The sequence below is a fragment of the Oryctolagus cuniculus genome, chromosome 3 (assembly GCF_051225735.1).
Source record: "Oryctolagus cuniculus isolate XC-2025 breed Fujian yellow rabbit chromosome 3, ASM5122573v1, whole genome shotgun sequence".
NCBI lineage: Eukaryota > Metazoa > Chordata > Mammalia > Lagomorpha > Leporidae > Oryctolagus > Oryctolagus cuniculus.
The window spans coordinates 12,773,527-12,793,830 of record NC_142869.1 but is presented as its reverse complement, the minus strand read 5'-3'; the positions used below and the strand labels follow the sequence as shown (position 1 = coordinate 12,793,830).

The 20,304-nt window shown below is 41.9% G+C and overlaps 1 non-coding gene across 1 annotated transcript; it reads right to left on the bottom strand.

Moving 5' to 3' along the window:
- Nucleotides 1-1,168: 1,168 nt before the first annotated feature.
- Nucleotides 1,169-1,275, bottom strand: LOC127491862 (U6 spliceosomal RNA). The gene has a single exon (XR_007920795.3). It is a non-coding gene; the product is annotated as a U6 spliceosomal RNA (small nuclear RNA).
- Nucleotides 1,276-20,304: the final 19,029 nt, after the last annotated feature.

The window sequence follows — 20,304 nt, the reverse complement described above, 5'->3', positions numbered from 1 at the left end:
TCTCTTTCTCTCTCACTGTCCACTCTGCCTGTCAAAAAAAAAAAAAAAAAAAAAAAGGCCAAGAATTCTTAGCTCTTTTGTTCATTGTTGTGTTTGCATGCCTGGCCCATCATAGGCACTCTAAATATCTATTGCTTGAGTTAAAAATTGTCTTGGCCACTGTATTTGGGTATTCTACTTTAAATTTTTGTGGGTATTTAAGCACTTCGAGTAATCAAATTATTCTACTTGTGTTGCCTCTATTTCTTTGATTCCAATAGATAATATAATGGCATTTAGCTGTAACTGAGAAATTTGGTGTTGATTTTGAACCTGAGGACTTCACTCTGAAGCTTGACTTCACTACAACTTGAGTTTTGAGCAGTGAGCTTCTGTTCTCTGTCCTTAATGAGAATTAAAATAACACCGTCTTTTTAGTGCTATCAAACTCTTATGTGAAAAAATGTATGCAAAGTAAAATGTTACGGAAATATTGATTATAACTATTTGAAAAGAAAATCCAACTGATTTATTTGAATTGGTAAGAAGCAGATTGGAGCCTGAAAACTCTATTAAGACATTTGTGCTACTTGGGTACAGTCTATGGCACTAATTGGCCATCTGAAAAATAACGTTGCTGGCAATTACTTTTGCCTTTCTTAAGTCTCTGAGTTTGAAGACTTGGTCACTGTTGCTGAGTTGTAGTACTACCTATCTTTTCTACATGATGTTGTGATGAGCTGAAATAATCATAAAGTTATTTGCAGCATGCATTTTTCATATCACAGAATCTATTCTTTATAAAATGCAGTTAACTTTAAAATTTCAGGAAGAAATCATTCTTCAGTATGTTTATTGTCACTTGGGAAAACTGGTGTGGTAAGCTTATTGTCTGGAGAGAAAATTGCTATTTGCTCAATAAAAAAGCTTGTTTTTCATACCATTGGTGGAACACTTTATTTTAGAAATACATTTTTTAACATTGTAGGAGTATGAAATAGAGGCAGTTTAGTAACTACGTTAAGAATCATGAGCTCAAAGGACATATAAGAAATAGAAAAGGAACAAAAGAAGTAGAAACGACAGATTGGTTGGATTTTTTTCCCTCTTATTTGAAGTCTTCACTTCTTTCTTTTTTTTAACTTTTATTTAATGAATATAAATTTCCAAAGTACAGCTTATGGATTACAAAAATATGGAACGCTTCACGAATTTGCGTGTCATCCTTGCGCAGGGGTCATGCTAATCTTCTCTGTATCGTTCTAATTTTAGTATATGTGCTGCCGAAGCGAGCACTTCACTTCTTTCTTGATCTAGATTCATTCCACAGTAGTAGTTCTTAGGCTAAGTAAAAATTTTTAGCCTGTAGGAACAGATACCAGAAACCAAGAAGCAGATAGGTTCATGTGTATGTACCCTTGTACTAAAGGAAAAATTCGGTGCCATCAGCATCAGTTAATCAGAGAGGTTACTCTGCAAGTTTAGAACCTCAAAACCTGGCACAAATCCAGAGTACCCTGTTGGAGCCGTTACCATATCCAAGGACCAAATGTGTTCTTGTTTGTTTATTTTTATTTATTTGAAAGGCACAGTTAGAAAGAGAGAGATTTCTTCCATCCACGAATTCACTCCTCAAATGGCTGCCAAGGCTAGGAGTGGGCCAGGCCAAAGCCAAGATCCAGGAGCTTCAGGGTCTCCCACATAGATTCAAGGCCCAAGGACTTGTACCATATTCTGCTGCTTACCGAGGCACATTAGCAGGGAGGGGTACTGGAAGTGGAGCAGCTGGGAATGTAACTGAAACCCATACAGGATACCAGACTCACAAACACAGTTTTAGCCAGTGTGCCACAATGCTGGCCTCAAACTTACATGAATTGGAATGGAGGCAGAATGAGTGAAAGAAACACAACCATGGATGATGTCAGAAGGATGCGTAGAGACTTCTAATCTAATCAGTTCACTTTACAAAGAAAACTGGAATCCAAGAAGGCTGAGTGATTTGTTCAAGGAGTGAAAGGTGGAAATGAATGGAGAACAAAGTCTATGTCAAGCTTAATGATGTTTCTATGTAATGTTCTGTACCTAGAGTATTCTTTTTGCCCAACTTGAATATTTCTAAATATTACTTTTTGGCAACAAATCAGATCATTGCATGCTTTTAAAATAAAATAAATGAAGCCTACAGGATTAGGACAATTGGGACAGTCATTTATTCCTTTGATGAGGAAGTACATTGGAAATCTTTAGGTCAATGACTGTCATTAGCTAATTATTCAATATATGATAATGAGTGTACATTTACCAGGAACTCAGATTTTCTAGTAAAAAGATTTTAGATGTTTGTGAACTCACAGAATTTGGCAGCATGAATCATTTAGACAGTCATATATTAGCACTGGTGTTACTGGACAATCAATATAATTTCTGTGACTCATTTTTCTCTTTTAAAAAAAGGAAAAGCTATTATGAGCTGCCCAGTGTTGCAAGTGCAGTACCTAGAATCTTAAATAGTTATAAATGGTGGCAGTCATTATTAAAATGTCTAGTATCTCATCGTGATAGCAGCTAATGACTCCATGCCTTAATCCATATTTAAAAAGCTTGAGTAGGCTGTTGTTCAGTGGCTTTCCACTACCTCTTAGCACAGGGAAACACTCCGTGGTTTTGCTCTCATTGGATATGAAATTGGCTAAGGAATTCTCTGGTCACTGACTTGTGAGCAGAACCAATAATGCCATTCTTAGGTGGAAGCACACATGGCTTCTGCATGATCATTCGCCCTCCCTTCCTTCTGAAGTGTAGGCAGGAGCTCTGGTTATTCATAAGCTAGGCCAGCCTGAGACCCGCAGCAGAGATCATGTGGAACAGAGCAACCTGAGCCAGCCAGAAAGGCATGTGATTGGAACAAAAATAAGCCTGTCCTGTTTCCTGCTTGTGACCTTTGTTTTAGGTTTCCTTCCTACATTGTTACTCAGAATATCCTAATTAGTAAAAGAAGAAATTTCAAAGTTAAGGCTTCATATATTGTCACCTATAGCATCCATAGAAATCCTTATTAGTATTGATTTTTTACATAATAATATTATATATTCATTATTTTCATGATATAAATCAACAGATTATTTCAAAATTATTTTCTGGGTACACCTATGTATACAATAATCCATATTCCCAATTTTCTAAGACAGTGACTAAGACTCGTATATAGTAACCATGCAGTAGATCCTTCTTAAATTGAACTGTTGATTACTAAGTCCTTTAGGATAACTATTAACCGGTATACACCTACAAATCTTGAACAACGAGACATCTATTAACCCAAACTGCTTAAGCAGTTTCATCTGTAAACAGGGAGGTGCCACTGATTTTCATCAGGGTTTCCCTTTTTAAACTTTCAGTTTTATATTGATGGAGCTGAATGCAAAGCTGATAGAGAAAATGATCTAAGGTTGGTAAAGTTTAGACCAACATTTTAAGTTTATGTTGGACTCTTTTTGACCCTTTGCCTCTAGACATAGGTTTTTTTCTGCCTATTAATCACACATCACTCTAGCTTTTCTTGCCCCTGACTCCCAAGTCCAATTGATGTAGTTCAGCAACAATATTTTCCAACCAAATATTTCTTTTTGCTTTTATTTTCTTTTGTTTCCTCTTCTCTTCTCTCTTCTCTCTTCCTTTCCTTCCTTTTCTGTTCCTTTTGTTTCTTTCTCCTCTTCCTCTTCCTCTTCTTTCTTCTTTTTTTTTTTTTTTGGCTGTTTAGAGTTCACTGTTATAAAGTTGGTGCCTTGGGGCCAGCTCTGTAGCCTAGTAGGTTAAGCCTTTGCCTGTAGTGCCAGCATCCCACATGGGCACTGGTTTGAGTCCGAGCTGCTTCCTCCTCTGACCCAGCTCCCTGCTAGTGGCCTGGGAAAGCAGTGGAAGATGGCCCAAGTGCTTGGGTCCCTGAACCCATGTGGGAGATCTGGAAGAAGCACCTGGCTCCTGGCGTCATATTAACCCAGCTCTGGGCTGTTGCAGCCATTTGTGGGATGAACCAGTGGATGGAAGACCTTTCTCTTTCTCTCCCTCTTTCTGTCTGTAACTCAGACTCTCACATAAATGAATGTATTTTTATATACGAAGTTGGTGCCCAATATATGTTGTTTCATAGCAGGGAATTTTTAAAGCAAAGAATAGAAAAGTCAAGCTAGATAAAATAAAAAGGAGAGCTATGGGAAATTCAGGGAGATCTCCCAAAAATGAAAGACAAAATTTGTGTGGCGATCATGGAAACACAACATTTCTCTATTTGCCTCATGCGGCCCATTCTTAGCTTCTCTCTCCACCTACTCTAACTCTTTAGTGCATGCCAGCTTCCTCTTTGAAGAAATTTTGATTTCCCATAAATTTCTTTTGTGAATAATATCTGGCTTCAACTCTACATGGCTGTTTTAATTCAAGGTTCATCCCTGTCTGTGGGGAGCAACCCGGACTAGACTGAGTTACTGGAATTAAGACTTATTCTATGCATCTGCTCTCCCACAATATGGCGCTGGGAGAGGAGAAAACAGCTTCTACGCAGCTGCCTCCAGTTCAACCAATAAACTGTAGGACCTGCTCCTGATTGGAGGAGAGCAGCGTACTCGGCGTGTGGGCAGCCGAGTTACGATTGGCGGAGGAGGACTATAAAGGAGGAGAGAAACGGCATTCACGAGGAACATCTAAGGGGAACATCTGAAGGAACACCTGTGCAGCCCCCGAGAGAGCCGGCCGGCGGTGTGCCGCTCCCCCGCGGAAGTGGGGAATGTGGCAGGGGGAACCGCCCTTCCATGGAGGTGGAAGGGATAGTAGCCAACCCGGGAAGAACCAGCAGCAAACCCGGGGAGGGCCGAGCAGACGAAAGAACAGCGCAGGGTCCTGTGTCGTTCCTCCACGAAGAGGGGGAGTGACATAATGGTGCCGTGACTCGGATAGGAAGCCTAGGCAGGGTTTAGTGTCGTTCCTCCACGAAGACGGGGAGCGACACCTGTCCAATTGATTTATTTGGTCTTTGTGTTTCATAGATTAACTTTTCAAGAAGAGAACTGATGACCCTTGCTCAGTCCATGGATTTGCTCCTCAGTCCAGTGTTGGGCTGAGTACTGGCCATGTGGTGTGAACTTGGCTGTCTCGAGACTGTGGTGTTGAGGGTAATTTCAAAATGAGGCAGAGGAATGAATGGAAGAGGAAACATGTCTAGAACTCCTGACAATAAATTACTCTAAGGAACTGAGTGTCCTGTCTCAGAGTCTGAATGTTCTTGTCTTCTAGGGATAAGGAATTCCCATGATTTAAATCTGAGAGGATGTGGGAAACTGGGCATTGATCCATCCTCTGTACTGAGTCAAGACATGAGCTAAAGTAAATTATAGTTGTTCTCAGATTTTATTCTTCAAAGGGTATCAGCTCTGGCCTGAATTTAGACATTTAGGCTCAGTTATACAAGTTCCTTGATGTCTATCAGACTTGGGTGTCAGCAATGGCTGTGCTGCTGGCAATATGCCAGGGGTGAGGGGTTGGAATGTAAGTAGGAAGGGTTTTCTTAAAGGATTCTGAGGCCAAGATTCAGCAGGTGGCCTGCAGTGGGAAGATTCGGTCATGGTGATACAGAAGTGGGGTTGAAGGAAAAGGCTTCCAGTGTCTGGGATCCTCTGCTCCTGATTCACTGTAGGCAGCAGAGAGAAGTCCAGCTGCACTCAAACAAGTCCTGGTCATCTGTGTCATGTGTAGCAGCTGCCATATGGCCTTGAAGACACACAGGAAAGTCTATCTGCAATTGAAAATATCTACCAACCTGATCTACATGATTGATTCAGGAGCAGTTAGTCCAGTCAGAACCAATCAGTCCTAGGACTTATGCTATAACAATCAGGAAAAAGAAATTGTCTGCTGGCGCCATGGCTCACTTGGCTAATCCTCCGCCTGCAGCGCCAGCACTCTGGGTTCTAGTCCCGGTTGCTCCTCTTCCGGTCCAGCTCTCTGCTGTGGCCCGGGGGGGCAGCGGAGGATGGCCCAAGTGCTTGGGTCCTTGCACCCGCATGGGAGACTGGGAGGAAGTACCCGGCTCCTGGCTTCGGATCGGCTCAGCACCGCTGTAGCGGCCATTAGGGGAGTGAACCAACAGAAGGAAGACCTTTCTCTCTGTCTCTCTCTCTCATTGTCTATAACTCTCTCTCTCTCTGTCTCTCACTGTCTAACTCTGCCTGGCAACAAATAAATAAATAAAAAATAAAAGAAAAGAAATTGTCTTTCTCGTGGGAGACTAAACTACGTCTAACACTTCTGCTGTTGCCTTGTAAGACTGACACAAGAGCTTTTCTAACAGCCCTGAAAAGTAATAGAAAGAGGCAGGGAAGGAGACAGAAGAGAAATAGAGGGTGAGGGGGAGAGAGGGAGACAGATATTTTTAGTATTCTCTCCCCTTTCTAGTCTCATGACTCCTTTTCCAGACTTGGGAACCTGAAAGCATGACAATTCTCCTTGGCTTCCAACTTGAGTAACTTCCTCTCACCTCTCTTGAGAACAAGGGTTATTCTTCCTGCTACTTGTATGCAACAGCAGGGAAGCACATTCTCCTAGACCACCGATTAGTCTCCTCTGCCTTCCTTTAATATGACTCTCCCATTGGTTGTCAGAAGTGTTCGCCGTTCCCCACAAAATCTTCCTCCCTATGTACACACTAGCTCTTCATTCTTGGAAGATGGCTTTCCCTAATAAATCAGAAAGAAATAGAGAGGATTAGAAATGAATTATTTCAAATCCCTATTCCAGTTGTGTGTGTGCTTCTTTTGTCCTTATCACAGTGGAAAAAACTGTCACTTCTCCTATTTCAAATTAATTTCCCTACATGGTGCTAGATTTTATTCCTTCCTATTGTTTTTGGAACTGATATTTTTTTTCCTCTCTCTCTCTCTCTCTCTCTCTCTCTTCCCTACATTCTTCTGCTTGGGTTTCTAACATACATTCACTTAGCTACTGGGCTGCCAAATTTAGCAAATGAAAACACAGCAAAATCCATTAAATTTCATCTAAGCAATGAAAAACTATTGAATATAAATGTGCCCCCACATATTGTCTGGTATTTTAATATAAAATATGTCTAGCTTGTTCCTGAAATGTAATTTTTTTTGAAATGCAGATTTAACGACATCCTGAGTTCATTCTTGCAACTCTTCTCAGCTATATTGCACCCTGATATCCACAAAAGCAAGCAGGTTAAAGGATTTCTTCCTTTCTCATTGCCCCTTTCAAGTCATTTCAGAGGAATGCTCTTGCCTTCATTCTGGTATACTCTTACAGTCTCTACAGACTTTTCTCTCATGAAGATTAACCGCAAAGAGAATTACTTCAGATTCACCATATCAAAAGCTCTCTTTCTGCTTATGAATGAAGACTGATGGCAAGAAATAAGGAGGACTGTAGGAAGAATAATTTGTTCTAAATCACACAAATACATACTTTGCACATATATATATGTGCACACCTACGCATGCACACAAACTCATAATTCTAAATCTTATTATGGTCGTGGTCCTCTCTGTTTCTTGAGAGTTTTCCAATGTAATTAATGCCTCAATCCCATGTGACTTGTTGTTTCTATCACTCCGATGAGTTTGTAAAAAATAAAGTTATTAAACAACCTCTAATCATGAATATCAGTACAAACATTTTGTCTCCCATTTTTTAAATTAAGTTTGACCCTTTTTTTCCTTCCTCACACATTTACTGTTGTGGTTGAATTATGGACCACAAAAATGATTTATTGAAGTTCTAAGTACCTATGCATGTGGCTGTATTTGGAAAAAATGGTCTTGGCAGATGCATTTAAATTAAAATAAGATCATTAGTGAGGATCTCAATCCAATATAAGAAGGAAAGAAAATTTGGAGAGTTAGCATTTGGCCTACTGTTTAAATGTCCACATTCTACATCAGAGTACCTGGATTTGATTCCTGGAACTGACTCATGACTCCAGCTTTCTGCTAATGAAGACCCCAGAAGGCAGTAGTGACTGGATTCCTACCAACCACATGGGAGACATGGATTGATTTCCCAGGTTGCAGCTCTCTAGGGCCAGTGCAGTCATCTGAGGAGGGGGCCAATCAATGGAAACTGATAGTTGCTCTTTTTCTGTTTCTCCCTCTCAAATAAATGAATAATTTAAAAGAAAATAGAAGAGAAATATGGCTATAAAACATGCAGAGTAGAATGTCATGTGAAAACAAAGAAGGATGACAGCCATATGAGGAAGGAGTCAGATGGCAGAGTTAATAGTCACAAACTAAGGAGCTTGGGCCATCAGAAGCTGGGAAGGCAAGGACAGATCCTCCCTAGAGGCTTCAAAGGGTGATGGCCCTGATGACACCTTGATTTTGTAAGATTCTCCTTTGAATCTTTCTTATTGCAGGCTTTGGAGACTAAGACACTTCCTCCTCTGATGATCATGACACCATTATTTTCTGATTCATTCTATATCTTTTTTTTTTTTTTTTTTGGACAGGCAGAGTGGACAGTGAGAGACAGACAGAGAGAAAGGTCTTCCTTTGCAGTTGGTTCACCTTCCAATGGCCACCGCAGCCGGCGCACTGCGGCCGGCGCACCGCGCTGATCCGATGGCAGGAGCCAGGTGCCAGGTGCTTCTCCTGGTCTCCCATGGGGTGCAGGGCCCAAGCACTTGGGCCATCCTCCACTGCACTCCCGGGCCACAGCAGAGAGTTGCCCTGGAAGAGGGGCAACCAGGACAGAATCTGGCACCCCGACCGGAACTAGAACCTGGTGTGCCGGCACCGCAAGGCGGAGGATTAGCCTAGTGAGCCGTGGTGCCTGCCATTCTATATCTTTTCAGATTTTTTTTTCTTGTTCCTCCATCAAATAACTAGCTATTGCTATTTCAGCCCCTTTTCCTTCTCATAAACATTATGCAGATGACTTCCCCTACCATAAAGTTTCAACTACAATCTATGTACTGTACCCTATGTATAAATGTGTCAGTTTATTGCAGTTAATGTTAGCATTATTAGTCAAGAGAGACTAGAAACAATGACTGTTTTATCTCTGAGTCCTTGGCATTAATAGCACTATCTTGAAAACAAGGCACATTTAATTCATCTTGAATTAGGGGAGGAATGTATGTCTGGAGAGATGAGTGAAGCTTGAACAACTGTGCTTTCTCTTTTTGTGCCCAAGAAGAAATCTAGTCAGGGTCCGCAAGATGCATTAAAATATTTGATTCTGGAAACAATGTAAGAATGCATTTTGATAAATATTCTATGCATAATAAGTCATGGAATTAAAAACTGATTCTGATTATCTTCCTAAAAGGCCTATAAAGTTCAATTCACTAGCAAACAACCCAAGCTCTAACCATGATTATCCCACTCCTACTAGGCAGGCAAGATTGATCGGTTTATTGATTGAATGATTGATTCTTATTTCACCTCTTCAAAGTGTTGAAATATTTAATAATATAATAATAAAATCAATATTTAATAATATAATAATAAAATCAACAACCTATGAAATGCACTGTAGAGTGCTGTGTGTTGCTTAAAGGACAGAACATATAAAACTGGACTTGATGTTATAAAGCAAGAAAAACCTGCAAGGTGTTATTAGTTTGAGAAAACGTAGTTGTGTTTTTAAGAATTAAGTCTCTCTGGGCCCAGCGCTGTGGCGTAATGGGTAAAGCTGCTGCCTGTAGTGCTGGCATCTCATATGGGTGCCGGTTCGAATCCTGGCTGTTCCACTTCGCATCCAGCTCTCTGCTATGTCCTGGAAAAGCAGCAGAAGATGGCCCAAGTTTTTGGGCCCCTGCATTCGCATGGGAGACCTGGAAGAAGCTCCTGGCTGCAGGCCTCCAATCAGCGCAGCTCCGGCCGTTGTAGCTAATTGGGGAGTGAACCAATGGATGGAAGACCTCATTCTCTCTCTTTCTCTGCCTCTTCTCTCTCTGTGTAACTCTGGCTTTCAAATAAATAAATAAATCTTTAAAAAATTAAGTCTCTCTTACTCATGTAGGATAATGTAAGAATATCTGAGATGTTATATGAGCATACAATTTTTGAAACTAGGCTGAATTTAACACATAACCTCAACTCTGTTTGCTGAAGGCAGAGTGAAACAAGCTGATCTTTAGGAACACCTGGAGAGAGAAAACACTGTGAATAAATAATAGCCAGGAAAAGAGTATCTCTTTTGTAGAGCACATTTTTTGTGTTATTGAAATTTCTGAATATTATAGAGGCTTCTCCAAACTCTGTAAGATTGATCAACTCATTGATTTAGTCTTGATTGTTTAATTGAAAAGAGTACTTCTATAAATATCTAACAGGTTATGTACATTCAAAAACTACTATAATAATGGACCTTATATACATTGTCTTCCATTCTCCATCCCCCATCTCTCTCTCAAGCACAGGATTTGATTATCTCTACGTAGAATATACCTGTGACTTTCCTAGTATTCACATGTGACTTCCCTGGTTTGAGGCCATTTTTGAATGGTACATTTTCCCTTTGTTCCTTGTCTCTTAAAGTATGTTCTTTCAGGACAACAGGAAAACATACTCAGATAACAAAGCACTTTGCAACAAACAACCTTCTGAGAAGTATGAGGCAGCCAAGAGATGTATGTGTTTGATTACCGCCAGGACATTCATCCAGCAAGCAGATGCAAATGGGACTTGGAGGACACAGAGCAATAAAGTTTTCCATTGAGTTGTACTGCACAGCATTGTAATTATAGGCACATCTGCAGTAAATCCCACTTTCTGAGAGTCTAATTGAAAGTCTTTTATTTTATTCTTCTACCTGAACTGAAAGCCAGATATTGCTATTTCACACATTTCAGTATTCTCATTTTAGATCTTTCAAATTTGATGACAAGGTGACTTCCTGTTGTGACAGATTCTCCCTTTACACTGCCCTACCCCTGTCATGGCCATGAACACTTTAGTCATCCACCCTTTTTTCAGATCCAGAGAAATCTACTCATTGGAGGATTTCTTCTACAGTAGACAGATGAACAACAACAACAACAAAAGGAATGGAAATAATGAAATAAGGAATAAGGAACTGGCAACAAGGAGCTTGGATAACAGAAAAGAATTTGCTAGTTAATAAATTGAGGTTGGACATGACAGAGCTGAAATGAAACGTCATATGTTGGAAAATATAATGATTGAACTGCCTACTAAAATTATCACCCCAGTGGTCTAAGGAAAATTGTAAACTCTACTGCAAATGGAAGAAATGGGTAAAAATAATGATTATTTCTTCAATTATTTCCAGAATTAAAGGAGTTACAAAGATTTTTATTAAAATACTCACACAAATGAAGATAAAACACACATATTTGTCGACCTTGAGTTATTTTCATAAAAATCATTTAAAAATCTATTCAATTCAAATATATTTTGGTGTATCTGTCTACATTTTAGGTGAAAATAGTCACTATATCTTAAGGTCAAGGTGTACAACATGAAATTATACATTCAATTCCTTAGCCTTCAACTTTCAGTGAGATGCACGTTTGTAGGTTCTATACACTATTATCCTCACTTTAAAATATTATATCTGAAAAAAACAGTTGATGACGCTGGTATCCTTTTTCTTTTTCTTTGAAAGGGAGAGAGATGTGGAGAGAGAGAGAGTTCTCATCTACAAGTTCCTTCCCAAAATTCTCACAATGGCTGGGATTGGATCAGGGCTGATGCTAGGAGCCTAAATGGAAAGCCAGGTCTCCTGTGTGGGTAACAGGTACTCAGGTACTTGAGCCATCACCACTGCTTTCACTAAGATCTAGAACCAGACAATGCCCACTTTCATCACTGCTATTCAATATAGTTCTGAAAGTTTAGCCAGAGCCATTAGCCAAGAAAAAGGAATCAAAGGTATACAAATGGAAAGGAGAAAGTCAAACTCTCTCTATTTGCAGATGACATGTTTTTCTATATATAGGAAAACAAAAAGATTCTACTAAGAGATTGCTTGAACTCAAAAGACTTCGGTAAAGTGGCAGGATATAAAATTAACACACAAAAATCAGTAGCCTTTTTATGCACAGACAATGCCATGGCTGAGAAAGAACTTTTTTTCTTTTTTTTTTTTTTGACAGACAGAGTGGACAGTGAGAGAGAGAGACAGAGAGAAAGGTCTTCCTTTGCCGTTGGTTCACCCTCCAATGGCCACTGCAGCTGGCATGCTGCAGCCAGTGCACTCGATGATCCGAAGCCAGGAGCCAGGTGCTTCCTCCTGGTCTCCCATGCAGGTGCAGGGCCCAAACACTTGGGCCATCCTCCACTGCACTCCTGGACCACAGCACAGAGCTGGACTGGAAGAGCAGCAACCAGGACAAAATCTGGCGCCCAGACCGGGACTAGAACCTGGAGTACCGGCGCTGCAGGTGGAGGATTAGCCTATTGAGCCGCGGCGCTGGCTGAGAAAGAACTTTTAAGATCAATTGCATTCACAATAGCTACAAAAAGAATTAAGAAACTTAGAATAAATTTAACCAAGGCTGTAAAATATCTCTATGATGAAAATTACAAAACATTAAAAGAGGGAAATACAAAAAGACATTAAAAATGGAAAAGTTTTCCATGTTCATGCATTGGAAGAATTTACATAATCATAATGTCCATACTACAAAAAACAACTTACAAATTCAATGCTATCCCAATCAAAATATCAATGACATTCTTCTGAGATCTAGAAAAACCTATGATAAAATTCACATGGAAACAAAAGAGACTCCCAAATAGCTAATGCAAATTCATACAACAAAAACAAAGCTGGAGGCATCCTAATACCAGATTTCAAGACATACTACAGGGCAGTTGTAATCAAAACAGCCTGATATTGACACAAAAACAGATGTGTAGACCAATGGAACAGAATCAAAACTCCAGAAATCAATTCACTGCTTCCTAAAGTCTGCACAAGCAGGAAGCTAGAGTCAAGAGCCAGAGCCAGGAATCAAATCCAGGTACTTCCATTCCCAGGGAGGTGAGTGATATAATAGCTATGCTAAATGCTTGCCCTCTGATATCATTCATGGGTAAATGAACGAGACTCCAACTTCTGAAAGAATTTGCATTTTAAGTAATGTGTTAGTATATATTGGAAGAAAGGAGTCTTTTGTCTCCCGATAAAATCAGCAGTAAGTAGGAAAAGCAGCTGGAAACATGACAAAGTATTTCCTGACATCCTTTAAGTAACAGCATATGGCTGGTTTCCTTTGCTGCTTTTGAGTAAGCCAAACTCTGGTCTCACACTGCTTCTTTGCTCACATAGGCATGGTCATACACTTTTAGAGTACACCTTCTTAGCAGTAGTCTGAAGCCTGAAGAGGCATTTGTTTTCAGTGACTCTCCCAGAATTCTCCTTTCCAATATGTAATATGTGACTAGTTAATACTGAAGGATCTATATGACTGTATAATTTAATTTGACTTTGTTCTTTTAATGTCATTTGAGGTGATTGCCCATAATTTTTTAAAGACTTATTTATTTATTTATTTGAAAGAGTTGTAGAGAGGTAGAGGCAGAGAGAGAGAGAGAGAGAGAGAGACAGAGAGTGATCCTCTATCCAACTGGTTAAACTCCCAGACAACACAGAGACTAAGTAAAATGTATTTAATTTGGGAAGGTGATACATGATATAAAAGTTGTTTTCAAAAACTAATGACATGGGCCTGCACTGTGGCATAGCAGGTAAAGTCACTGCCTGCAGTGCTGTCACCCTATGTGGGTGCTAGTTTGAATCCCAGCTGCTCCACTTCCTATCCAGCTCTCTGCTACAGCCTGGAAAAGCAGTGAAAGATGGTCCAAGGGCTTAGGCCCCTACACCCATGTGGGAGACGTGGAAAAAGCTCCTGGCTCCTGGCTTCAGATCCACCCTGCTCTGGCCCTTACAGCCATTTGTGGAGTGAATCATCAAATGAAAGACCTCTCTCTCTCTTTCTTTCTGCATCTCTCTGTAATTCTGCCTTTCAAATAAATAAATCTCCTATGAACATTTTTAAATAGTTATTTGAAAGGCAGTGGTATGGAAAGATCTTCCATCTACTGTATCTCTCCCCAAATGGTTACAACAGCTGGGGCTGGGCTGGGCTGAGCCAAAGTCAGGAGCCAGGAACTCTTCCACCCACCATGTGGGTGTCAGGGGCCCAAGTATTTGGGTTGTCTTTTGCTGCTTTCCCAAGTACATTAGCAGGCAGCAGGATCAGAGGTAGAGCAGCCAGGACTTGAACCAGCACACACATGGGGTGCTGGCATCACAGGAGACAGCTTAACCCACTGCATCACCATGCCAGCCCCACTGAATATATTTTGAAGCTAATGGTCAGTGAAATTATTTGGGAACTACATAGTGAAAATACTATGAACTGGGAAGGTACATCTCCCATTCCCTTTGGTTGTCATCTAATTTCTGAAAGGCTATGTAAATTAGTGAAACACTTAACTGAGCTGACTTGGAACTTAGCGTTTCAGGATAATGTTAAGGTTTGCTCTAACATTAAGGCACTCTGTGCTCTCCATTCCTAGTGATTGCCAGTGAAGTTGTTAATGTGGCTCGCTATAAATAGGGTGCTTTGCTGAGAAAGAGGAATCCCTTAAAAATGATCAAATCTGCCCACATGAGGCAAGCACGGGCTAAAAGTATGGGAATCATATACGCACATGTAGGGATGAAAAATAAATGAATTTTCTGTTTGCAAGTAGACACATGGTTAAAAACAAGAAGACAGCCTGCCTGTTGTGGGGGTTCATTATGAAGACAGAAGAAAGCCTGGAAGCAGAGAGCAGGAATAAAAGATCACAAAATTCTGACGTCCCAATTTTATATTAGCAGCTCTCTGTTAAGGGTAAGGTTGCCCCACAGGAGACATTACGAAAGGTCTGGTGGTACTTCTGCTTGTTGTAATTCCAGTGTTGTATGGTGAGAGTTACTGCTGGCATTCTTTTGTAGAACTCAAGGATGTCACTTAACATACTGCAACGCACAAGTCAGATGCCACCAAAAAAAAAAAAAAAAAGAGAGAGAGAGAGTACTGCTATTGAGACGCTCTTGACAATATGAAGTTTATTTTTTTCCTCATTTGGATAAATAAAGAGTTCTCAATGGAGATATTTTTGTACAATGACAAATACACATGCAACATTGCCTCATGGGATGTATGAAGACTCTCCATTTGTTTTGTTTTAGTGTTTTGACATGGCGTTTTATATAAAGAGACTTGTTCTCCAAGAGAGTCATTATTTGACAGCACAGCCAACCATAAGGGCAAACATGCATAAAGCAGCTACTAATGTGAAATGCAAACAACCCATGCCATCAAGTTCTCATAGTGATAAATCACAGCTTAGACGAGAAGGTTTAAATGCTGTGTGAGGATTTCATAATTCTTCCCTTGATCTATTGCTGCTCCCTCAGATTGTCTCCTAAAAGACTGAAAAAATAAGTTGATAAATAATATTATTACAAATAAAAGATATTTTTCTAACTTGTATTGAATGTCTGAACAACAATGAAATTCCCTATTTTCACTACTATGTGTATGTGTGTGTGCACATATGCAGATATGTTATCCTTGAAAATACTTTTGTTTTATCTTAAGTTTCCTAAATTAAATTTAATGGTTGAAGCAAAAAAAAAAAAAAAACACCATATTTTCTAATGTTCTAAATGTATGTAAAGGAAATATTCATGGAATCTGCATTATAAATAGAGAATAATGGAGGAGGTAAGGCTTCTATGATTCACTTGAGCTAGCAATGTGAAGATGTAGTAATTTTGATGGTGATGATAATAGATAGGTATCACAATTATTTGAAAAGCCATTTAAATACTCCTCTGGAAAACACCATGCACTGGGTAATTTATAAACGACAGACACTTATTTCTCACAGTTATGGAAGTTGGATGTGTAAGATCATGCTGCGATCAGATTCAGGCTCTGGTAAAGATACACTCTCTGATCCACAGATGGTGTCTTCTCACTGTGTCCTCCCAGTCAAGAGGACTCCTCTCATGACCTTAAAAGGGCCCCAATTATTAAATTATTATGTAAGTATTTGAAAGGCAGAGAGTCAGAGAGAGATCTCCCATTCACTGAGCCACTCCTGAAAAGCCTGTAACAGCCAGGGGTGGGCCAGACCAAAACCAGGAGCCAAGAACTCGATCCCGGTCTTTCTGGACTGGGTGGTGAGGTCTCAAATACTTGAGCCATCACCTACGGCCTCACAGGTTGTATTTTGTTAGGTATATAGTACTAGAAAGGCGGAATGAGAACAAAGTTGGGACTTGAATCCAGGTACTCTGATATGGAATTTGAGCATCCCAAATACACACCCCACCCCTCTTCTTTATACTCTTCATATTGAGTCTCATACTTTTGAAACAAAAATTCGGGAAACACAAATATTCAGCCTTAAAGCATTCTACCTCTGGACACCCAGCCCTTGTGTTGGTAGTTAATCTATGGACAAAGAAGTCTCAAATGAAATTCAGAAAATATACTGAATTGAACAAAATTGAAAATACAGCATATCAAAATTGGTAGGATACAGAACAAGTAAAACACTACTGATGGGAAAATTTGTAGCACTAAACACACCCATTATAAAAGGGAAGAAGTTCATAATCACTAGGTTAGTCTCCCATTTCTAAAACCAAGACAGAGTAGGGGAAAGATTAAACACTAAAATACTAAAAGGCCGTAAATACTAAAAAGCAGAAGTCAACAAAGTTGAAAACAGAAAAAAGAATAGATAAAATCAATGAAACAAAGAACAGGTTCTTTTAAAAGGTAAATAACATTGTCAAACATCTGAAAAGACTGCAGTGGAGGTGGGGGAGAGAGAGAGAGAAATTACCAATATCAGAAAAACAAAGGGGTTGAAACTGTGGCATATTGGGTAAAGTCGCCACCTGCAGTGCCGGCATCCCATATGGGTACCGGTTCAAGAACCGACTGCTCCACTTCTGATCCATTTCTCTGCTATGGCCTGGGAAAGCAGTGGAGGATGGCCCCAGTCCTTGGGCCCCTGCACCTGCGTGGGATTCCCAGAAGAAGTTCCTGGCTCCTGGCTTCAGATAGGTACAGCTGGAGAGTGAAACAGTGGATGGAAAACCTCTCTCTCTGCCTCTCCTTCTCTCTCTGTGTAACTCTGACTTTCAAATAATAAATAATTTTTTTTAAAAAAAGAAAAACAAATAGGAAATGAAACTACAAACCTCTAGATATCAAAAGTATACTGAAAGCATACCAGAAACAAACCTATTCACATAAACTTGAAATGTCAGAGGAAATGGATCACTTTTTGATGAATCACAACAATCAAAACTCACCTACTACGAAATCAGTATTTAATCTAACCCTATAACTTATGAAAATCAAATTCATAATTTTAAACTCTCTGTATCATAAATCTATAGGCACATTTTGTTTCACTGTGTATTGAGAACTATGAATTTTTGTAGATCTTTTTATTTTTATTCATTTTTTATTTATTTTTTTTGACAGGCAGAGTTGTCGCTCCCCCTCTTCGCGGAGGAACGACACAGGACCCTGCACTGTTCTTTTGTCTGCTCGGCCCTCCCCGGGTTTGCTGCTGGTTCTTCCCGGATTGGCTACCATCCCTTCCACCTCCGTGGAAGGGCGGTTCCCCCTGGCCACTTTCCCCACTTCCGCAGGGGAGCGGCACACCGCCAGCCGGCTCTCTCGGGGGCTGCACAGGTGTTCCTCTTAGATGTTCCCCTTAGATGTTCCTGGTGCATGTTGTCTCTCTCCTCCTTTATAGTCCTCTTCCACCAATCCCAACTCGGCTGCCCACACGTTGAGTACGCTGCTCTCCTCCAATCAGGAGCAGGATCAGCTCCTGGAGGTCATCACTCAAGTTGGCAAGAGGCAGCTGCGTAGAAGCTGTTTCTTCCTCTCCCAGCGCCATATTGTGGGAGAGCAGATGCATAGAATAATTCTTAATTCCAGTAACTTAGTCTAGTCCGAGTTGCTCTACACAGATCCCCCTTTCTTTTTATTTTTGGCGTTGATACGCGCCTGTCTTCAGTGCCCCGTGGCACACACTCTGCTCTGCTTGCTAGAGTTGCCCACAGGTGCTTACAAGCCCTACCAATCAGGCAAACCGAATCCGGGTCCTCTCTTCGCCATGTTGTGAGGAGGTTTTTAGGCGCTGATGCATGCCTGAGTTCAGTGCCCTGCAGCGCATGCTCTGCTTTGCTAGAACTGCCTGCAGGTGCTTACAAGCCCTATCAATCAGGCAAACCGAATCCAAGCCCTCTCATTGCCGTCTTGTGGGGAGACTTATTGGTGTTGATAACGTGCCTGTCTTCGGTGACCTGCAGCCGCCCACAGGTGCTTATCGTCTTACTAATCAGGCAGACCGAATCCAAGCTCTCTCATTGCTGTGGTGTGGGGAGGCCTTATTTTTCTCTATTTCTCTATCTCCAGGCATTCCTATTTCTCCTATTTCTTCTTTCTGCCAGCATTCCTATTTCTCTCATTTTACTTCTAAACTTCTGTTTCTCTTATCTTCGGGGCTTCCCGGCGCCCGCCCCGAGGCTGCTTCTCGGCGCCTCACCGCCCTGTGGCGGCTTCCCGGCTTTGCGCCGCTTCAGCCCGCGCTTCTCTCATCTGTGCTGCTTCCCAGCGCCCGCCCTGCGGTGGGCTCCCGGCTCTGCGCGGCTCGGCTTCGCGCGCACACTCTGTGGTCTCCACGCCCTTCGCGCCCGCACCACGGCCTTCGCGCCAGCCCCGCGTTCCCTATCTATTCACGCCCCGTGCTCTCTCTGCACGCGGCGGCTTCCGCGAATCACACAGCATAGCTCACGTTTCCGCCACCACTGGCATTCAGTCCAAGTTCCCCGGACTAACCTGGCGAATTCCAACCTGGCGGCCCACGTCTCTGCCTCTGGTTCCAGATCTTCGCCTCTTGCTCCCCGGGCTGACTTGAAGAATTCCAAGCTGGCTTACGTCTCCGCCTCGGCCTGCACTCACGGCTTCATCCTCCCTAACATTTTTCTCTACCCGGTATGTTTCCCTAAGTTTTCTTCCAACAATATTCCTCCCTCATTTCTCCTGGCCTCTCACCACAGTCCATATCCAAGTCTAAGTTTCTTACAGGTTTCACTTTCACTTTCAACCTGCAGTCCGTATCTGAGTCTAAGTTTCTTCTTGCTTTCACTTTAAATCCTAACTTCTTTCCCACAGTCCGTATCCGAGTCCAAGCCTCCTCCAGGTTTCACTTTCGCTTTCAATCTCCTAGCTTCCCCGCCATAGTCCACATCCGAGTCTATGAAAGCTTTCACTTTCGCTTTCAATCCTAACTTCTTTCCCACAGTCCATATCTGAGTCTATGCCTAGGCTTTCAATAGCTTCTTCCGGCACCTTTTCTGTCCGGCTTTTCCCTAGGCTCTTTGCTAGTCTCTCTCTCCGGTATTTTCTCACTTCTTCCCGTTTCTTCACTCCTAGGTTTCCTATCCGAGTCACGGCACCATTATGTCGCTCCCCGTCTTCGTGGAGGAACGACACAGGACCCTGCGTTGTTCTTTGGTCTGCTCGGCCCTCCCCGGGTTTGCTGCTGGTTCTTCCCGGGTTGGCTACTGTCCCTTCCACCTCCGTGGAAGGGCGGTTCCCCCTGGCCACTTTCCCCACTTCTGCGGGGGAGCGGCACACCGCCGGCCGGCTCTCTCGGGGGCTGCACAGGTGTTCCTCTTAGATGTTCCCCTTAGATGTTCCTGGTGCATGTTGTCTCTCTCCTCCTTTATAGTCCTCTTCCACCAATCCCAACTCTGCTACCCACACGCCGAGTACGCTGCTCTCCTCCAATCAGGAGCAGGATCAGCTCCTGGAGGTCATCACTCAAGTTGGCAAGAGGCAGCTGCGTAGAAGCTGTTTCTTCCTCTCCCAGCGCCATATTGTGGGAGAGCAGATGCATAGAATAAGTCTTAATTCCAGTAACTTAGTCTAGTCCGAGTTGCTCCCCACACAGAGTGGACAGTGAGAGAGAGAGACATAGAGAAAAGTCTTCCTTTTCCTTTGGTTCACCCCGCAATGGCCGCTGCGGCTGGTGCACCGCGCTGATCCGAAGCCAGGAGCCAGATGCTTCTTCCTGGTCTCCCATGCGGGTGCAGGGCCCAAGCACTTGGGCCATCCTCCACTGCCTTCCCGGGCCACAGCAGAGAGCTGGACTGGAAGAGAAGCAACTGGGACAGAATCCGGCACCTCAACAGGGACTAGAACCCGGGGTGCCGGCACCACAAGGCGGAGGATTAGCCCAGTGA